The sequence below is a fragment of the Syzygium oleosum genome, unplaced genomic scaffold (assembly GCF_021117445.2).
Source record: "Syzygium oleosum isolate NSW1041296 unplaced genomic scaffold, Sole_v2.1 Sole_v2.12, whole genome shotgun sequence".
NCBI lineage: Eukaryota > Viridiplantae > Streptophyta > Magnoliopsida > Myrtales > Myrtaceae > Syzygium > Syzygium oleosum.
In genome coordinates, this window is record NW_026607496.1 from 11,285,720 (window position 1) to 11,301,628 (window position 15,909).

General features: G+C 35.8%; 1 pseudogene; it reads left to right on the forward strand.

Annotated features, from left to right (window-relative positions):
* Nucleotides 1-3,011: 3,011 nt before the first annotated feature.
* Nucleotides 3,012-5,673, forward strand: LOC115674145 (alpha carbonic anhydrase 7-like; annotated as a pseudogene).
* Nucleotides 5,674-15,909: the final 10,236 nt, after the last annotated feature.

Sequence of the window (15,909 nt, forward strand, 5' to 3'; positions counted from 1 at the left end):
AGAAAATTATTTAAAAAGTCATAAAGCTATTACGCTTTTGTCAATTTAGTTTTAAACCTTTCAATTTTGCTAATTGAGTCCTAAATCTTTTCTTTTCTTGCCAATTGAGTCCAAAATCTTTTTACTTCTTGCTAATTGAGTCCAAAATCTTTTTACTTCTTGCCTATTGAGTCATAATTTATAATCGAGCCTCATCGTTACTTGGTGAGGGCGTCCTTGCCGTTGCTCAATAAGGGCGAGCCTCACCATGGCTGGGGGAGGCTCGAACTTGCCCTCACCAATGGCTAGCGGGGGGGCAAGACTCGCTGGAGGCTGGCAAGGTCTAGCCGATTGCCAAGGCCCAACGACCTGCTAGAGGAGAAAGAAGAGGAAGAAAAACAAAAGAAATAAAAGAAAAAGGAAAATAAAATAAAATAAAATTTATAAAATATTAAAATATTATTAAAAATTGTCCACATTAGCACCACGTAGGCCGGCTAGCGTTCACATCAGTACTATCCGGCCAAAATTGATTGGATGGACTCAATTGGCAAGAATTGAAAATGTTTATGACTCAATTGGTAAAATTGAAAGGTTTATGACTGAATTGACAAAAATATAATAGATTTAAGACTTTTTTGATAATTTTCCTCTAGCTAGTGTAAGTCCGCGTACAAGTTAGTGAGTTAAAGATGAAGTAAGAATTTGCCATTATGAGTAAAATCGAAATTACCAACCTACCATTGACTTACCAACAGAGGCCCTTCTTTACTCTAGTAAGACACCAACAATTTGATAATCAATGAATGCCAAATTCAATAGCAAGTTTTCAAGTTATTTAGAAATTTACCCTTAGAAATACAATCTATTGAAGTTAATGGAAATTTACCATTATAAATACGATCTTACCATTCGCTTTCATGGAATATTTTTTTAAGATTTTTATGGGAGTGGAGGTTATGAATATCGTTTCGTCTTGCGTCTTTATCCTAGCTTTAACTTTAAACTTAAATTGGGGTATACATTGGAAAGTTCCTAAAAATGAGACTAAACGCACTTTTGCCTTAAATATATGGATATTATTGGTAAATAGAATTAATATTGACTTTAGCATTCTTAAATAGGATCGAATAAGATAATACCAAGAGCTTTTACATTTGACAAGTATGCCCATCACTTACCTCAAAATATTGACTTTACCACTCTCACATCGAGTCGTAGATTGCCATATGTTCTTAAATTTTACTAGTGGGCCATCAATTAATTAGTAACTTACCAACAAAATAACGATTTTAGCACTCTTAAATCTAGTATCCTATCGTTGATTGCGATGTGCTATAAAATTTTACAGTGGTACCTGCCCAGTAGTTAGTAAAATACTAACGAGACAAAGACTTTATTAGCCCCCACAATTAGTAGTAAGTTAAGAAGTACTTCAAAATTTTACGAGTGGCCCCATCAATTACTTGTAAATTACCAACAAAATAACTCCATAACATCATCAAATTTAGTATCATCTAGTATCATCAATTACTTGTAAATTACTGGTAGATTACCAAGTGTTTCGAAAACATTTTACAAGTGAACCCGAGAAGTAGTTCATTGATTACTACATCTAGTAGTAGATTGGCAAGTACCTTGAAATATTATTAAGCGAACCAATCAATTAAAAAGTAACTTACATACAACTAAGACTTTACCATCTCCAATCTAATATCCAGAAGTAGATTACCAAGGACTATTAAATTTTACAACTAGGCCCTACAAGTAGTCCATAACTTACTGATGAAATGATCTAGTGCTTTTGCAAGGGGGCTCGTTTCTTTGTTTACAAATTTCCTAAGAAATAATGGATAGTATTACGCTGCCTTTAAATTTCATAACTAGGCTCTGTTATTTATTTGTAAGTTACTAACAAAATAATTTTTACGTCCACAAATTGCAGTAGTAGGGTTGGTTAGTCAATAGTAAAGGTGCGCATGATAACCATTTTATTTCTAGCCAAATCCATTTTTCTATTCCCGGAAATAGGTTTGGAACAAAAATCCTTTTGATAATGCAATTTCATTTGTCTAGTTCTGAAAAAAATTTTAGTTCAAAAATAGATTTAGAACAGAAATGAGAAGTAAATAGTTTCTACTTTGTTTCTGGAACAAAAAGAGAAATAAAAACTCTTCTCATTACTCGCTCTCGCCTCCTGCTGGCCACCCCCCGCTTGCCGCCTCCCATCGCCGGCCGCCAGCTGTTGCTAACCCTCGCCGCTCGCCGCCACCCCCCTACCGGCCGCAGCATCCCGCCGACCGCCGATCGACCGCTGCCACCCATCGCCCATCAATGATTGGAAAAGAGTATAAGAGGGAGATATTTAAGAAGGCCTATCAAATGAATTTCTGTTCCGGGAAGATAAATTTTGCATCATTATCAAACGTGTATCTCTATTTAGAAACTCATCTAGAGAATAGAAATCTAGCCAGAAATCTATTCAAAAAATAGAATGGTTATCATTTGCACCCTAAGTTACTAACAAAACTTTGTTTTTACCAAGTTGATACTTTAGCAATTGAATTGACCATTGGTAAATTCCCTATATGATTAGTAACTTAATCACGGAACAGAGTTCCGTTCTTGGGCGGAGGAAATAATTAGATTTATGCCTCGTTAAGAGGCTAAATGTCCTTTTAGCCATGAATTCTTTCACGTGGATCATCCGCTTGTTTTATTACCGGTAGATGGACGGACGGATATAAAAGATTCCTCCTAAGTCCTCGATTATTTCGAGTGGCATAATCCGATACCAGTTGGGACATGGAACATTTTTATTCTCGTGTTCGTCAGGATTCAATCGAAGTTGGGTCGTGCATATAATAATGTCGACCCATTGCATCAAGAAAGCAAACTAAATCAGGCATCGCGTTTGTGTTTATCGTCTTCTCAAGCAGCCCCCCTGTGGCTATCGAGTGCATTATAAGTACCTCGAAGAAGTCTGCGAGTCTCGCACAACTTATTATTGTGTCTAATCATCTCTCTCAAAGATGAAAAGCCAAAGCAAAACCCTAGTTTTCTCTGCTCTTCTCATCCGTCTTCTTCTCGCCACATCCTTGCACATGACATCCACCATATCCGCAGAAGTTGGTAAACACCCGTAAAACAATCTATAATCTTGTTCTGTCTTCACATTGTTGTTTCTTTTAGGCTCTCTATAATATGTGGTTTGGACATTGTGCATGTTTGTTTAATTACTTTGGAACAATGTGCAGAGGATGAGAGAGAGTTCGATTACATCGTTGGGAGCGAGAGGGGACCCAGAAAGTGGGGAGAGATCAAGGAAGAATGGGAAGCATGTGGTAAAGGGGAGATGCAGTCACCAGTTGACATGTCGAGCGAGAGGGTGAGGGTGATTCCCAAAACGGAGGACATAGAGAGGAGTTACAAGCCTGGTAATGCATCGGTCAAGAACAGAGGCCACGACATTCGGGTGAGACCGCAAGTCTCCAACCATCCCTGCAGAGAATTTTATTGATGAGTGTGCTAAAACTGTTTCAAAAGTGCAAAAAACGGTGATTTATATATTGGGTGTTTCTTGAAAACCCTTAACTCTTCGATCATAGTGTATGAATACTTGTTTAATGCGACTTGCTTTTGATCTTTCGTGATGTTGAGTAAGGCTGAGCGTGCGCCGGTCCAGGCAGGCTTTTCCCTGTTAATTGGTGCGCCCTGAAGTTTCGGGCTTGGTATTTGGCCAGAACCGTAGAAGTGCCCGAAGTCCCGGCACAAAAAGGATCAGACTAAGCCCGAAATGCAATACATTGTCGGAGGCCATATATCGATTGTTAATGGAGCCACATGCATTGTGGGTCTTTCCCCTTTAGGACTCTCTTGAGAACACATCTTTTCAAAAAACAGGTCCAAACTTCAATGAGTATGTGGGTGAACAAACAAGATCAATCCTCTTACGAGTCGACAATTCCACCACTTGTTTCATCACTTTTAGCAAAAAAATTCCACCACTTTTTTCATCACCTTAGGCTAGTGCACAGCATCATATTCACTTGGAATTAACTTCCTTCTGACTGATTTAATCAAGAATTAAGTGTAAATGAAGTGTAATCGAAATGGTTTATCCTCGAAAAAAGCTGATAAGTGAAAGAATCGCAAACTTTGTTTGTTAAGTGCAGCTTCGCTGGGACAAGGAAAGTGCAGGATCAATCAAGATAAATGGTACTGACTACATCTTGCAACAATGTCACCTTCTGAGCATACCATCAACGGCATAAGGTCATCTCTCTCTCTTTCTCTCAACTTCAGATGAGCATATTGTATTTTCCTTTTACCCTGATTCAACAACACTTATCCCAAATCCTTGCCGTCTTCATGGCAAGTATTGAGGTCATAAACTCACGAACAAATACTTGCTACATGTCAAGAGTACCTTTACCTGATAGCAGCCTAAGCACAATTTTTTGGCTCAAATATGGAAACAAATGAATAAACATGTTTGTGGGCGTGTTGCTAAGGTACGCATTGGAGCTTCACATGGTTCACACAAGCTCACAACCAAATACTAAGAATAACACTGCTGTTGTTGGACTATTTTACAAGACAGGCGACCGAGATTCTTTTCTTGAAGAGGTATGCAGATGGACTTCTCTCGAATCTACATTCATACTTTGAGCTTTTCGGAAAATGTCCTTCAAATATATTGTGTAAACCGATTTTAGTAGTGCATGCAAAATGGCTCATTCAAAATTCAAACAAGATAGATCAATCAATCAAGGTCCAAGAAACAATAAATTCAAACTAGAAACCTCATAAACACATTTTCTCTGGGCAATTAGGATATGATTTTATGTTACCGAGCAAGAAAACATGAAGAAAAAACAAACGTGTGCATTTTAGCTCATGTAAATAGAAAGAAACTGTTCTTTCAAACCAAATGCCAGAAAAACAACCTTTTCGAGTGTTGAATCCAAGTTGCTCTAAAATCGACTAATTCCAATGAATATGTATGTGTCTAAATGGTACGAGCATAAGTTGAAATTCGCAGTTGCTGGTTCGTATAATGTCCAACATCACTGGTGGTGATAAACACGAAGAGAGAGAAGTTGGAGTGATTGATCCAAGAGAGATCAGGATGGGTGGGAGAAGTTACTTCAAATACTTGGGCTCTCTCACCGTTCCTCCTTGCTCTGAAGGCGTCATATGGATCATCAACAAAGAGGTAGATCCATCAAAACCTTTCTCTTCTGTAGAAAAAACCACTGTTCTGACTGATGGATGAGAGACAGATATCTGTGAAATCGCGATTACATAATTTTGCAGTAAGTATGTGATCGTTTTACTTCGTATATAGATAGAAGACCTAATGAACATTATGTTAATTCTGCTCTCGGTACGTAAATTTACTTGCTCGGTCTACTTAGCCAAGTCTTTTTTGAGTTGACCATTGGGGTGTTCAATGATCAACCAGATCAGCAATGTTTCGATGAATCAAGTCAAGCTACTGAGAGAGGCCGTTGATGATGTGAGTGTGCCCAAATTAGTTTCTCAGTCTCATTAATTCTATCCAATCCTTACCGGTCACACTCTAATAATTTTCGATTGCAGGATGCTGAGAAGAATGCTCGACCTATTCAAGCGCTGAATGGACGGGAAATTTATCTCGACCGACCGCACCGAGCAAAAACGTCAATTTGAATTGATTTCTTCACAGTTTTTGTACCTGCAAAGTAGTAATTCGCGATCCTGACTTTGCCTTGTCTGTATCATGAATCATGTAAGGAGTGCTTTAAAAAATTTCCATAGCACAAGTTCAAATTAGACCGATGCATGCGGACGCCATATTTGTTATAGAAATGTATTTCAAAACACTTGCCTCCATTGCTTTTCCATATCCCACGAAGCTCTCTCTCGTTCGTTTTATGAATGGATTCGCTTTACTAACTTGGTAACAAGAAGTTAAACACGCGCACATTAGTTTGGACTGAGCCAATTGTAAAGTTGGATTTGGCTCCTTTCCCTTGTGACAAAAAAGAAAGTTTCCCAATAAGGTCAAAATTATGATAGTTCTTGAAAAAACTAAAGCAATTAAAATATCATATGATATAAGGTCAGCCTGAGTTGTTGATTGAAAAAATAGAAATGGTCATTGGCTCGGTCATGTGAATGTAGTAAATCAATGGCGAACTTCAGAAACATATCGAGTCATCTCGGAGATAATACCTAGAGCGGGAGATTCAATTAAGCGAGATTAAAAAACGTAACATTCATCTCGACATGACCTGAATAAGTCTCACTGCCCAGTTTCGAGCAATCCTTCGCATTGGCGTCTTGATTTGCCAATTGAACAAATCAATGTCTGACCTTTTGCTTCTAAATCTCAGCGGAGTTGGTTTAACAACTCAAATGACACCAGACACCAGCTTATCTTGTTTGGTCGTGCTCCGATTTGATGGTGCATAGGTGGATAATTGATTGTCCTAGAATTTCTCTGGTTGGTGAGAAGATCTTTCTCCGACCAGAACGACAGGAAAACGTGCCGATCATTCATTGATTTTGTACCAATTTGGCTGCTTAGTTGAAGTTGGATGATTAAATTACAAATGATGAGTTGAATATTTTCCTCTTTTCATTGTTTTCTTCTTCTTTTTTTCCCTTCTTTTCCCTCTGATCCTAGAGGCAGTGCACGCCTACGAGCGTGCGAAGTGAAAGAATTGGGTAACTACTGAAATAAATTGGATTAAGTGGGTGGTTACTCAATGCAATTTATTAACAATTCCTTCTTTTTTTGGCGAGATGACAACTTTTAGTAGGTTAATTAACAAGTTATAATTAATCGGAGCATAATTTTCTCATATTTTCTCAACATGTCATTCCCTATTTCCTCCAACTTTTATTTTATTTTTTTCATAAAGTATAAGCAAGATCTTTAGATTATAAGTGTAACCGTAAAATGGTAAAAGTCAATATTGCCCCTCAATTACTTCTCTAACTTAGAGTTAACTAAAGATGTGAGGATATAATTGTAAATTCGAGATGGACAGAAAAAATCGAGAGTTCGCTTTACGTAGATATTTTACGCAAACTGATATTCAATATATTTAGAATAATTCACTTGTGCAAGCACAGGGCACTCCGCTAGTTATGTACGGAACCCAAATGGAGACGGAACTTTTTGTAAAAGCATGGCATAACTACACAAAAGACATTTAGTCAACTTTTCATACGTGCCTTTAAATGTTTAATTTTATTTGTCCACTTATTGAATGATTCTATGGTTTCAAAGCGGCACTGTACACGCAGAAGACTTTCACCATTGGATAAAAACTGACATACAATTGTTTAGGCCGAGATCTATTTGACGGATGAAATCTGTTGCACTTCAATCCAACGTTGAAAACTTAAGAAGGTACGGTGCCTCCTACTAGAGGTGAACAACTGGACCAGTTCAATTCAAGAATCGGCCCGACTCGACCTTATCAGACCAATTCCAGGATGTTCGGTTTCGGGTTGAACAAATGAAACTAGTCTTGACTGGTTCGTTTCCCAATCATAGATCAATTTTGAATCGGTTCACCTTTAATCCTAAGTTCTTTTATTTATTTTTTTCTTTCATCCTCTCGCCGCCTCCTCTCTCTCTCTCTCATTTTTCACCCTTAGACTCCTACCTTCCTCGCTGACTATAGCGAGATCCACCAACATTGTCACTAACTAGCTGGTTGAGGCTGTCGTCCCAACCTTGACTTCGACGCGTCGTCGATCTCAGCACAACTCGCATGGCTAGTGCTCTTGGTGTTGTGAAAGCTCAACACTCAGTTCCTCTTTCTCTCTCTTGTGATATTATTTTGCGATAATGATACAAATGGTCACTAAACTTGTCCCTATATGTAATGTGATTATTGAACCTTTTTTTTTTTGTGGCTAAAATGTGAATCTTGAACTTTAAATTTGATCAATGTGGTCCCTAAAATTTAGCTCAATGTGCATTGTCTTCTTTGAACACTTTTGGTACATGTTCAATTTAATTCCTCGGTTGTATGAAAATATTTAATATTGTCCATTGAATTAATAGAAGAAGAACATTGAATATTATCACACAGCCCATGGACAAAATTAAATAGGTACCAAAAGCTTATGGGTTATATTGAATTAATTTAAAGTTCAAGGAATATATTACATATTGGGCTAAAGTTCAGGGATCACATTGAATAAATATAAAATTTAGGGATTATATTGTACATTGAATCAAAGTTTATGGATGATTTATATCATTTATGCTATTATTTTTAATTGACTAAATGCCAATATATTTTTGGCAAGTTCCTATCGCAGATTGCCCGTACGTTTTCTGGAGGGGTTTGTTTGCCTTAACAAATTGAAGCCATCCCACCACCGTCCTTTTTCAATTTTGCTTCGTTATATCTATTCTAGGGTTTTCTTAAGATCGTTCACACCTCTCTACTATCACCCACAGTGACTACTAGGCCTATTGCGCGGCCCTGTCACCTCCAGTGCAATTCTTTTCCTTTTCCTCTGTGGTCCAGATTGTGACTGCAAATTGATCACCGTGTGTCGTGCTTTTAGCTTTAGCAATTTAAAATGTGACGAAAGCAACCTGGATTTTTCCGTTTTAGAGCGGCATTATATCCGCCTCTAATTTGGCTAAAAAACTCATTTTTTTATGGACTGACCGAAAAAACTGCCGTTATTTCTATAATCTCTCTTATCAGTTTTACAGTATAAATGTCCAATTACACTCAACAAGATATAATATTATCTTATATCCTACTATCACTTTTGTGACATTCTTGTATTAACTCATTGAGGTATTGTCCGCTTTGACCCATCCAACACTGGTCTCACTGTTTTGTCCTTTAGTGTGCAAATGAATATCTTCTTAGGAGGTCACCCATCATGGGAATGCTTTCACCTGAGCACACTTGACTTTAGAGTTCCAATTGTTGCGTCAAAATGCGTTTCGTTGAGTTAATTCCAGTTTTCATATATATATATATATATATATATATATATATATATCTCGGAATCTCCCTTCCCTGTTCAGTGCATATTTCTATTCATTCTTGCTCCATTCGCCAACCTAGAAGCTTGCCAGGAGCCGCTCCTTATCCAAACCTTTTGGCCATGGCAACCACTTCCTGCCCTCGTCAGACCTTGTCGTTACAACTTTGCCTAGAGAAGGTCGTTTATTTTAATTTATGGTCTCATATTTTTTAATCACAAAAACTACATAGAAGATTAGATGTTTTTATTTATGACGACTTATGAACACATTAAAAAATTGCCTGTTTTTTTATCAAATAGTTTGAGCGAAACTTTATTTAAAAGTTGAAAATTAAAATACAATCTAATTATATAACCAATCTTGACCTTGTGGGTGTTTTTCCCGGAATACGTTTGTAGGATTCTAAAGGTAAAACATCGCTTATTTTGAGCTTTTCACCCTTTAATATAAATTGCAAAATGGAAGTTGAACATCCAGTTACAACTTCTTCATTTTCAAACTCACCAGATTATTTTAGAGGAAAGTTTTAACCATATTTCAAAGTTTAGATCCACTTACTATGAGATTGAATGTAGAATCAGTATTAATTACTTTCTTCATGGTAGGAGTAGAACAACAAGAAATTCCCTTTTTATCCTTTTAGTTCTTATCTTTCTTTAATATTTGGATATGATCTAAATATAAGTATGATTAACATTTGATCATGCTTCTAATAAATTAACATTTTTCCATATTTTGATCAATTTTTCTTGTCCCAGTTTATCAAGATCGATTAGATAATTAGATTAAATTTCAATTTTCAACTTTGAATATAGTTTCGCTCAAACTCTCTGATAAAAAATAGGCAATTAATCGTGTGTTCATAAGCCGTCATCAATTCTAAACGTTTCTTTTTAATTAAAAATATGAGACCACACATTAAAATTAAAAACCTTCTCTAGTCAAAGTGATATTAGGATGCAAGATATGATGATTTCTTATTAGTGTAGTGGATTAATTGTATTGATACTGATGAAAGAGATGATAGAAATAAAAACATTTTTTTTTGGTTGCTGATAAAAAAAGAAACAATAAATTGAAGAGAGAGAGAGAGAGAGAGAGAGAGAGAGAGAGAGAGAGAGAGAGAGTATTTCGGTCTGTTAACTAAAAAAATGAGTGTGTTAACCAACAAGAGGGTGAAAGTAGCGCCGCCCTTTTTTAATCACGAAAGTGGCACATGATATGCACTTTCTCCTAGCCGATGAACGAAAGACAACATAATTTTGTTGTTGATTTGGGAAATGGATTGAAATAAAATGACGTCCTAAAATTGGGCATTATCATAATTACAAAAATTTAGAAATAGTAATGAAGGATTTTATGAAAAGTTTAGAGATTTCATTGAACAAATTTGATAGTGTAGGAACTAAATTGAACATTTAGTATGACCGACAAACACCCTACCAAAAAAGCAACTTCTTCTTGGGACCTTTCCTTTTCTTTGCTAGCTTTCATGCCTGGGCATTATGGTTCATCATCCAAGTGAGTGAAAAATTCATTTCACTTCTATAATAGATTTATATTTTGCAATTGTTCTTTTCATCAATTTGTCAGAACAAATTTGTTAGAACAAGTGTCGCACTTCACTTATTAGAAATTAATTCGAGTATTGAGCATTGTCATCAAAGAGAGAGTTTAAGAGTTTACTTCACTTTGTTTCGTGTGCATTCGGGCAAAACTAAGTACTAAATTTCCACCTCTTTACACTACCACAACATTGATGTGTCTCATGGCCAGCATCGAGTATGCGGCTATTGGTGTAGCTTTTGAACATCGTGTTACCGCATGGACCTGGTGATGGTGAACAAGCTTAGAATGAGGATATTCATAAAGTTTGGGAGGACCTTGAAGGTTGAACAACTTGGTAGAGTCATTATCGTCAATATGCTTGGAAGGACTAGAAGACAGAAGATTTGATTGTTATCAGGAGCAGCGAATCATTATAAGAAGCAGCAAATTGTTGGCAAGAGCAGCTACTGATGTCAGATGAGGTGAAAGACTGCGATCGTATTGGATGACCTGTGTGAGTACATTGAAACTTATGAGGAATCAACAATAAGAGAACAAGTCAAACACGATGATGATTTCATGAAAACTTGGAGGTACTATGGTCAATATTTCATCAACTAGAAGCCTTTGGAAGCTGTCATACTCAAAAGGATCATTTGATGATTAACCACAAGTCACTCCATACGGTTGGACCATGGACAACACCAACTGACTAATGAAAATGAGAATGTCCTGATTATGGGTAATGGATCGTCCTGATAATGAGTCCTGGAAGATGATGGTCACTTGCTCATCTGATTAGACATTGATCACAACAAAAATAACTATCGACAAGGCTTGGAATTTGTTTTAGGAGCATTGGAGTTGAATTAGAGCAGTTCCGATAATTATGAGAAAAAGACAAACTCTGACAAGAGAAAACTGACTATTTTGAGAAAACTGCGACTGTCAAAGAGACGTTTTGATGCTGGTGAGAGATAGAGAGACATTCTGCCATTGATAACGGTAGAACCAATGGCTACTTAATGGATTTAAGTTGGAAGTGATCATATAAGGTTGGATGGTTATATGTTTAGTCCAAGGGAAGTAGTGGGGTTTGTGAAAACGAACAAAATTAGTCTAGTACTTTTTAGTGTTCTTATTTGGTATGTTTTTGGTGGCAGTGATGTGTTTTGTTGATTATTCTTTGTGTAGTGTTCTTATTGGTTGTAATCGTGATAAGAGCAAGTGTACAAGAGGGATAGTAGTACCTGCGTCCTGATAGTATGATATATTGGTTGATAGGAGCAATATGTGTTGATTATAACTTGTTTTGAAAATTAATAGTGGATTCCAGCCTTGTTGTGACTATTAGTTGTAGGGAGTAGATGTAGGCTTGCGGATAGAATCAAACCACTATAAAGCTATGTGTATTATCTTCTATCTCTTCATTATTAACATTACCTATTCATTATTATCAGTATCTATTTATTAGTTGCACCGCACATGATTACTGTATTTTGTTCCTGCTACTGTTGAAATTTAACTTGTTATATTCGCAAAAGTTTTTCCTAGTTTTAAAACAACCTATCCACCCTCCCTCTAGGTTGTATTGTTAGCCCAAACACATGATAGATTTGGAATAAAACTCAAGCAAATGAAGACCATTTTTTATCTTCTAGAAAAGCCGTTTTGGAATAGATAGATTGCCTAAACAGTCATTTTATTCTTTCTCTGGCCAAAAGTAAAAAGAATGGAAAAGAAATAGAGATTTGGTTTGGGTGAGTTTGCGCAATTGGGTGCATCATTATCAACCAAACCAGAAGAGAAAATGAGTTATTAGAGGAAGTAAGAACTAGGGGTGAGCATTGGACTATTCGGTCCGGCTCCTGATTCCAAGGCCAAAGCCGTTTCAATCAATCTTACTCCCGGATTGAAGCTAGTTCTAAACTGGATTTGAGGCTTCTTTTAAATAAAATTACTTTTGTGCCCATCGACAATTGAACCCTGGTTTTCAATATGAACAAACAACATAATCACTTGACTAATAAATTTATGGGCAGCGCTATTTCCACCCCTATTTTGGTTAAGACACTCCTTTTTTTTCCAGTTAACTTATCGAAATACCCTCCTCTCTCTCTTCAATTTTTTGTTTCTTTTTTAATCAGGCTAACCCACAAAACTGCCTTTATTTCTATTGTCTCTCTCATCAGTTTCACAATACTAATGCTCCATTACACCCAACAAAATATTATTTTCCCATGCATCTTGTTATCACTTTGCCTAGGGAATATTGTCAATTTTAATTTATGGTCTCATATTTTCAATCACAAGAAAGTTCTCTTTATGACAGCTTATGAACACAAAATTAGTTACTTATTTTTTTTTATCAAATATTGTGAGCGAAACTATATTTCAAAGTCGAAAATTAAAATTCAATTTAATTGTCCAGTTGATCTTGATTAAAATGGAAAAGAAAATTTGATCAAAATATGGAGAAAGGTTTATTTGTTAGAAGTATGATCAAATGTCAAACATATTAAGATGTAGATATCTAAATATTAACAAGAGATAAGCACCAAAGGGAAAAAAAGAAGAAGGAAACTTCTTGTTGTTCTACTCCTACTATGAAGAAAGTCATTTTTATCGATTGTAGATTCAATCTCATAGTTTGTAGGTCAAAACTTTAAGATGTGCTTCAAACATTCCTTTGAAAAAATCCGATGTGAGTTTGAAAGTGAAGAAGGTATAAATAAAATTTTCAACCCTCATCTTGCAATTATATTAAAACATGAAAAGCTCAAAAGAAAGCACAAATCATCAATGTTTAACTTTAAAAACCTACAAAATTGTTTCGGAAAAATACCCACAATGTCAAAATCGGCTTGATAATTAGATAGAATATTAATTTTCAACTTTGAAATAAAGTTTCCCTCAAATTATTTGATAAAAAATAGGCAACTAATTATGTGTTCATAAACTGTCATAACTAGAAATTTGTAACCTTTTATGTAACTTTTGTGATTAAAAATATGAAACCAAAAAAAGAAATTAACGACCTTCTATAGGAAAAATGATAACACGATGTAGGGTAAGATAATATCTTGTTGGGTATAATTTGACATTTATTTTGTGAAACTGATAAGATAAGAGAGATAATGAAAATAAACGAAGTTTTGCTGGTTAGTTTAAAAAAAAAAAGAAGAAATTAATATATTGAAGAGAGAAAAGGGTGTTTTGATCAGTTGGTTGAAAAAGGGAGTGTCTTAATCAAAATGGAGGTGGAAATAGCGCCGCCTTTTATATACTATATAAATAGAAGAACCAGAAGCTATGCTTCTTTGGGAATGAGAGAAGTGTGAAGAAGGGACATTGACTGAAAAAAAAAAAAAAAACTCAATCGATCCTGGGGTCAATAGTTTTGGTTTCAAATTACAGAAACTGGGAACTGACTCTATTAGGATAAGTTTTAGGTTCGTAATCTAGGACATTGAATTACAAAAAAAAAACCCTTGGTCAGTTCTGGGGTCAATTAGGTTCGGTCCCAAATTCTAGAAACTGGAAACCACCTCTGACAGGATAAGTTTCAAGTTTGTAGTTAGGGACATTGATTGAAAAAAAAAATCCTCAATCAGTTCTAGTGTCAATGCATACGATTCCAAATTTAAGAATTTGGAACCAACTCTGATAGGATAAGTTTTAGGTTCGTAATCTGGAATCTTCTCACTCTAGAACCGATCGCTCTTACCTCTTGAGAACCATAGACTTGCCCCTAAAAATTAATAGTGAACGTTAGACACATTCCTTGAGTTTATAGGGAGAATAAGAGGAAAAATTAACACATGCACTCGATGCTTGCAAGTCCAATTAATAAGAACCATCGCATGACGTGGGCTTCTAGAGGAATTCATATGATCTACTGGTGTACGTGCGTGAGCTCAGCTAACTAACACGAAGAAAACAAGTTGGATTTTCTCGTCAACTAAGCTGAACGAGAAAAAGTAACACGAACGAGTAAAAATTGCAAGAGAAACTTTCGTCTGGACGACATCATTTATTTGCGATGCTTAGTTAGTTTATATCATTCCGTACGTGGCCGGCAATTAAAGACAAGAAAAAGTAAAAGACAGGTCGCAAAGTCGAGTTTCTCCTCTTTGAATACCAGATACGTAACACCCTACGTTTAGCTCCCTCCCGATCGTAACAAAAAGGAGAAAGAAAGAGAGAAAAGAACACACACCATAAGACACTACATCAGTGAACCACTAATGATCGGGATCCATTTGACGTAAATGATTCGTTTGTTTTGCGAAAAATGAATGATTTAAAATATATTTTCCTAAAAATAATTACTTATATTTCTTGAAATAATTAGTTAATGAAAATATTTACATTATCGATAACAATTTATGTCTAAATATTTTTGTGACCGATGAAAATATTTTTTGTTCATTTATTTTTGAAATGCTTTGTTTATTTTGCAGAAAATGAATGGTTTGGAAAAAAAATTCTTAAAATGATATCTTGTATCACTTGAAAAGATTAGCCGATGAAAATTCTTTCCTTATCGATAACAATTTATATCTTATTTTTTTCATTTATTTTTATAAGTAATATAAGTGATCGTTTTGAAAAAATTATTTATTTTTCACGAAACAAACCAAGTCAAGTGTTCTTTTCAATTCATGTGTACCATCAAATGAGGTGCGAAGGATCCATTGATGTAAGCGTGTACGTGAGTGGGCTCGGCTGATCAACATGAAGAAGACAACTTAGAATTTTCTCGTCAACTAAGCTGAACGAGATAGTCACACGAACAAATATAGTTTGCTTGACAAACTTTCGTCTGTACTACATCAATTATTTGCGATGCTTAGTTTGTTTTATTCCGAATGTGGTTGGTAACTGAAGAAAATAAAAAGTGAAAGAGAGGTCGCAAAGTCAAGTTTCTCCTCCTCCTGTGTATGACAAAAGGCAAGAAGAAAGAAAGAGAAAAGAACACTCCCGTGAGACACAACCCAACGACCAACATGGTGAGAAATTATTCTATCAATGTAGTATAGATACTAAATTAAATCTGAACCATTGAAGATGGCAAGTCCTATTAGTTATGTAATGTTCTTGAAATATTAACTCGCGCTGGAGGTCTATTGAATTTGAATTCATTATTCCCAAATTTAATCGTATGGTCTCGAAGTTGAATCATGTCACTGTTAAAACCAGCCCAAGATATGGCAAGCCCATATGTACAACATAAATGGAATGGGATTTTGTTAGGTTCATTGGCATTGGAGAAATCATTTTACACGAGCACGCGGTTGATCGTACAACTCACAATTTGTTACCGTACGTACCTAATGTATTACACATGTGTCGTGCATTCA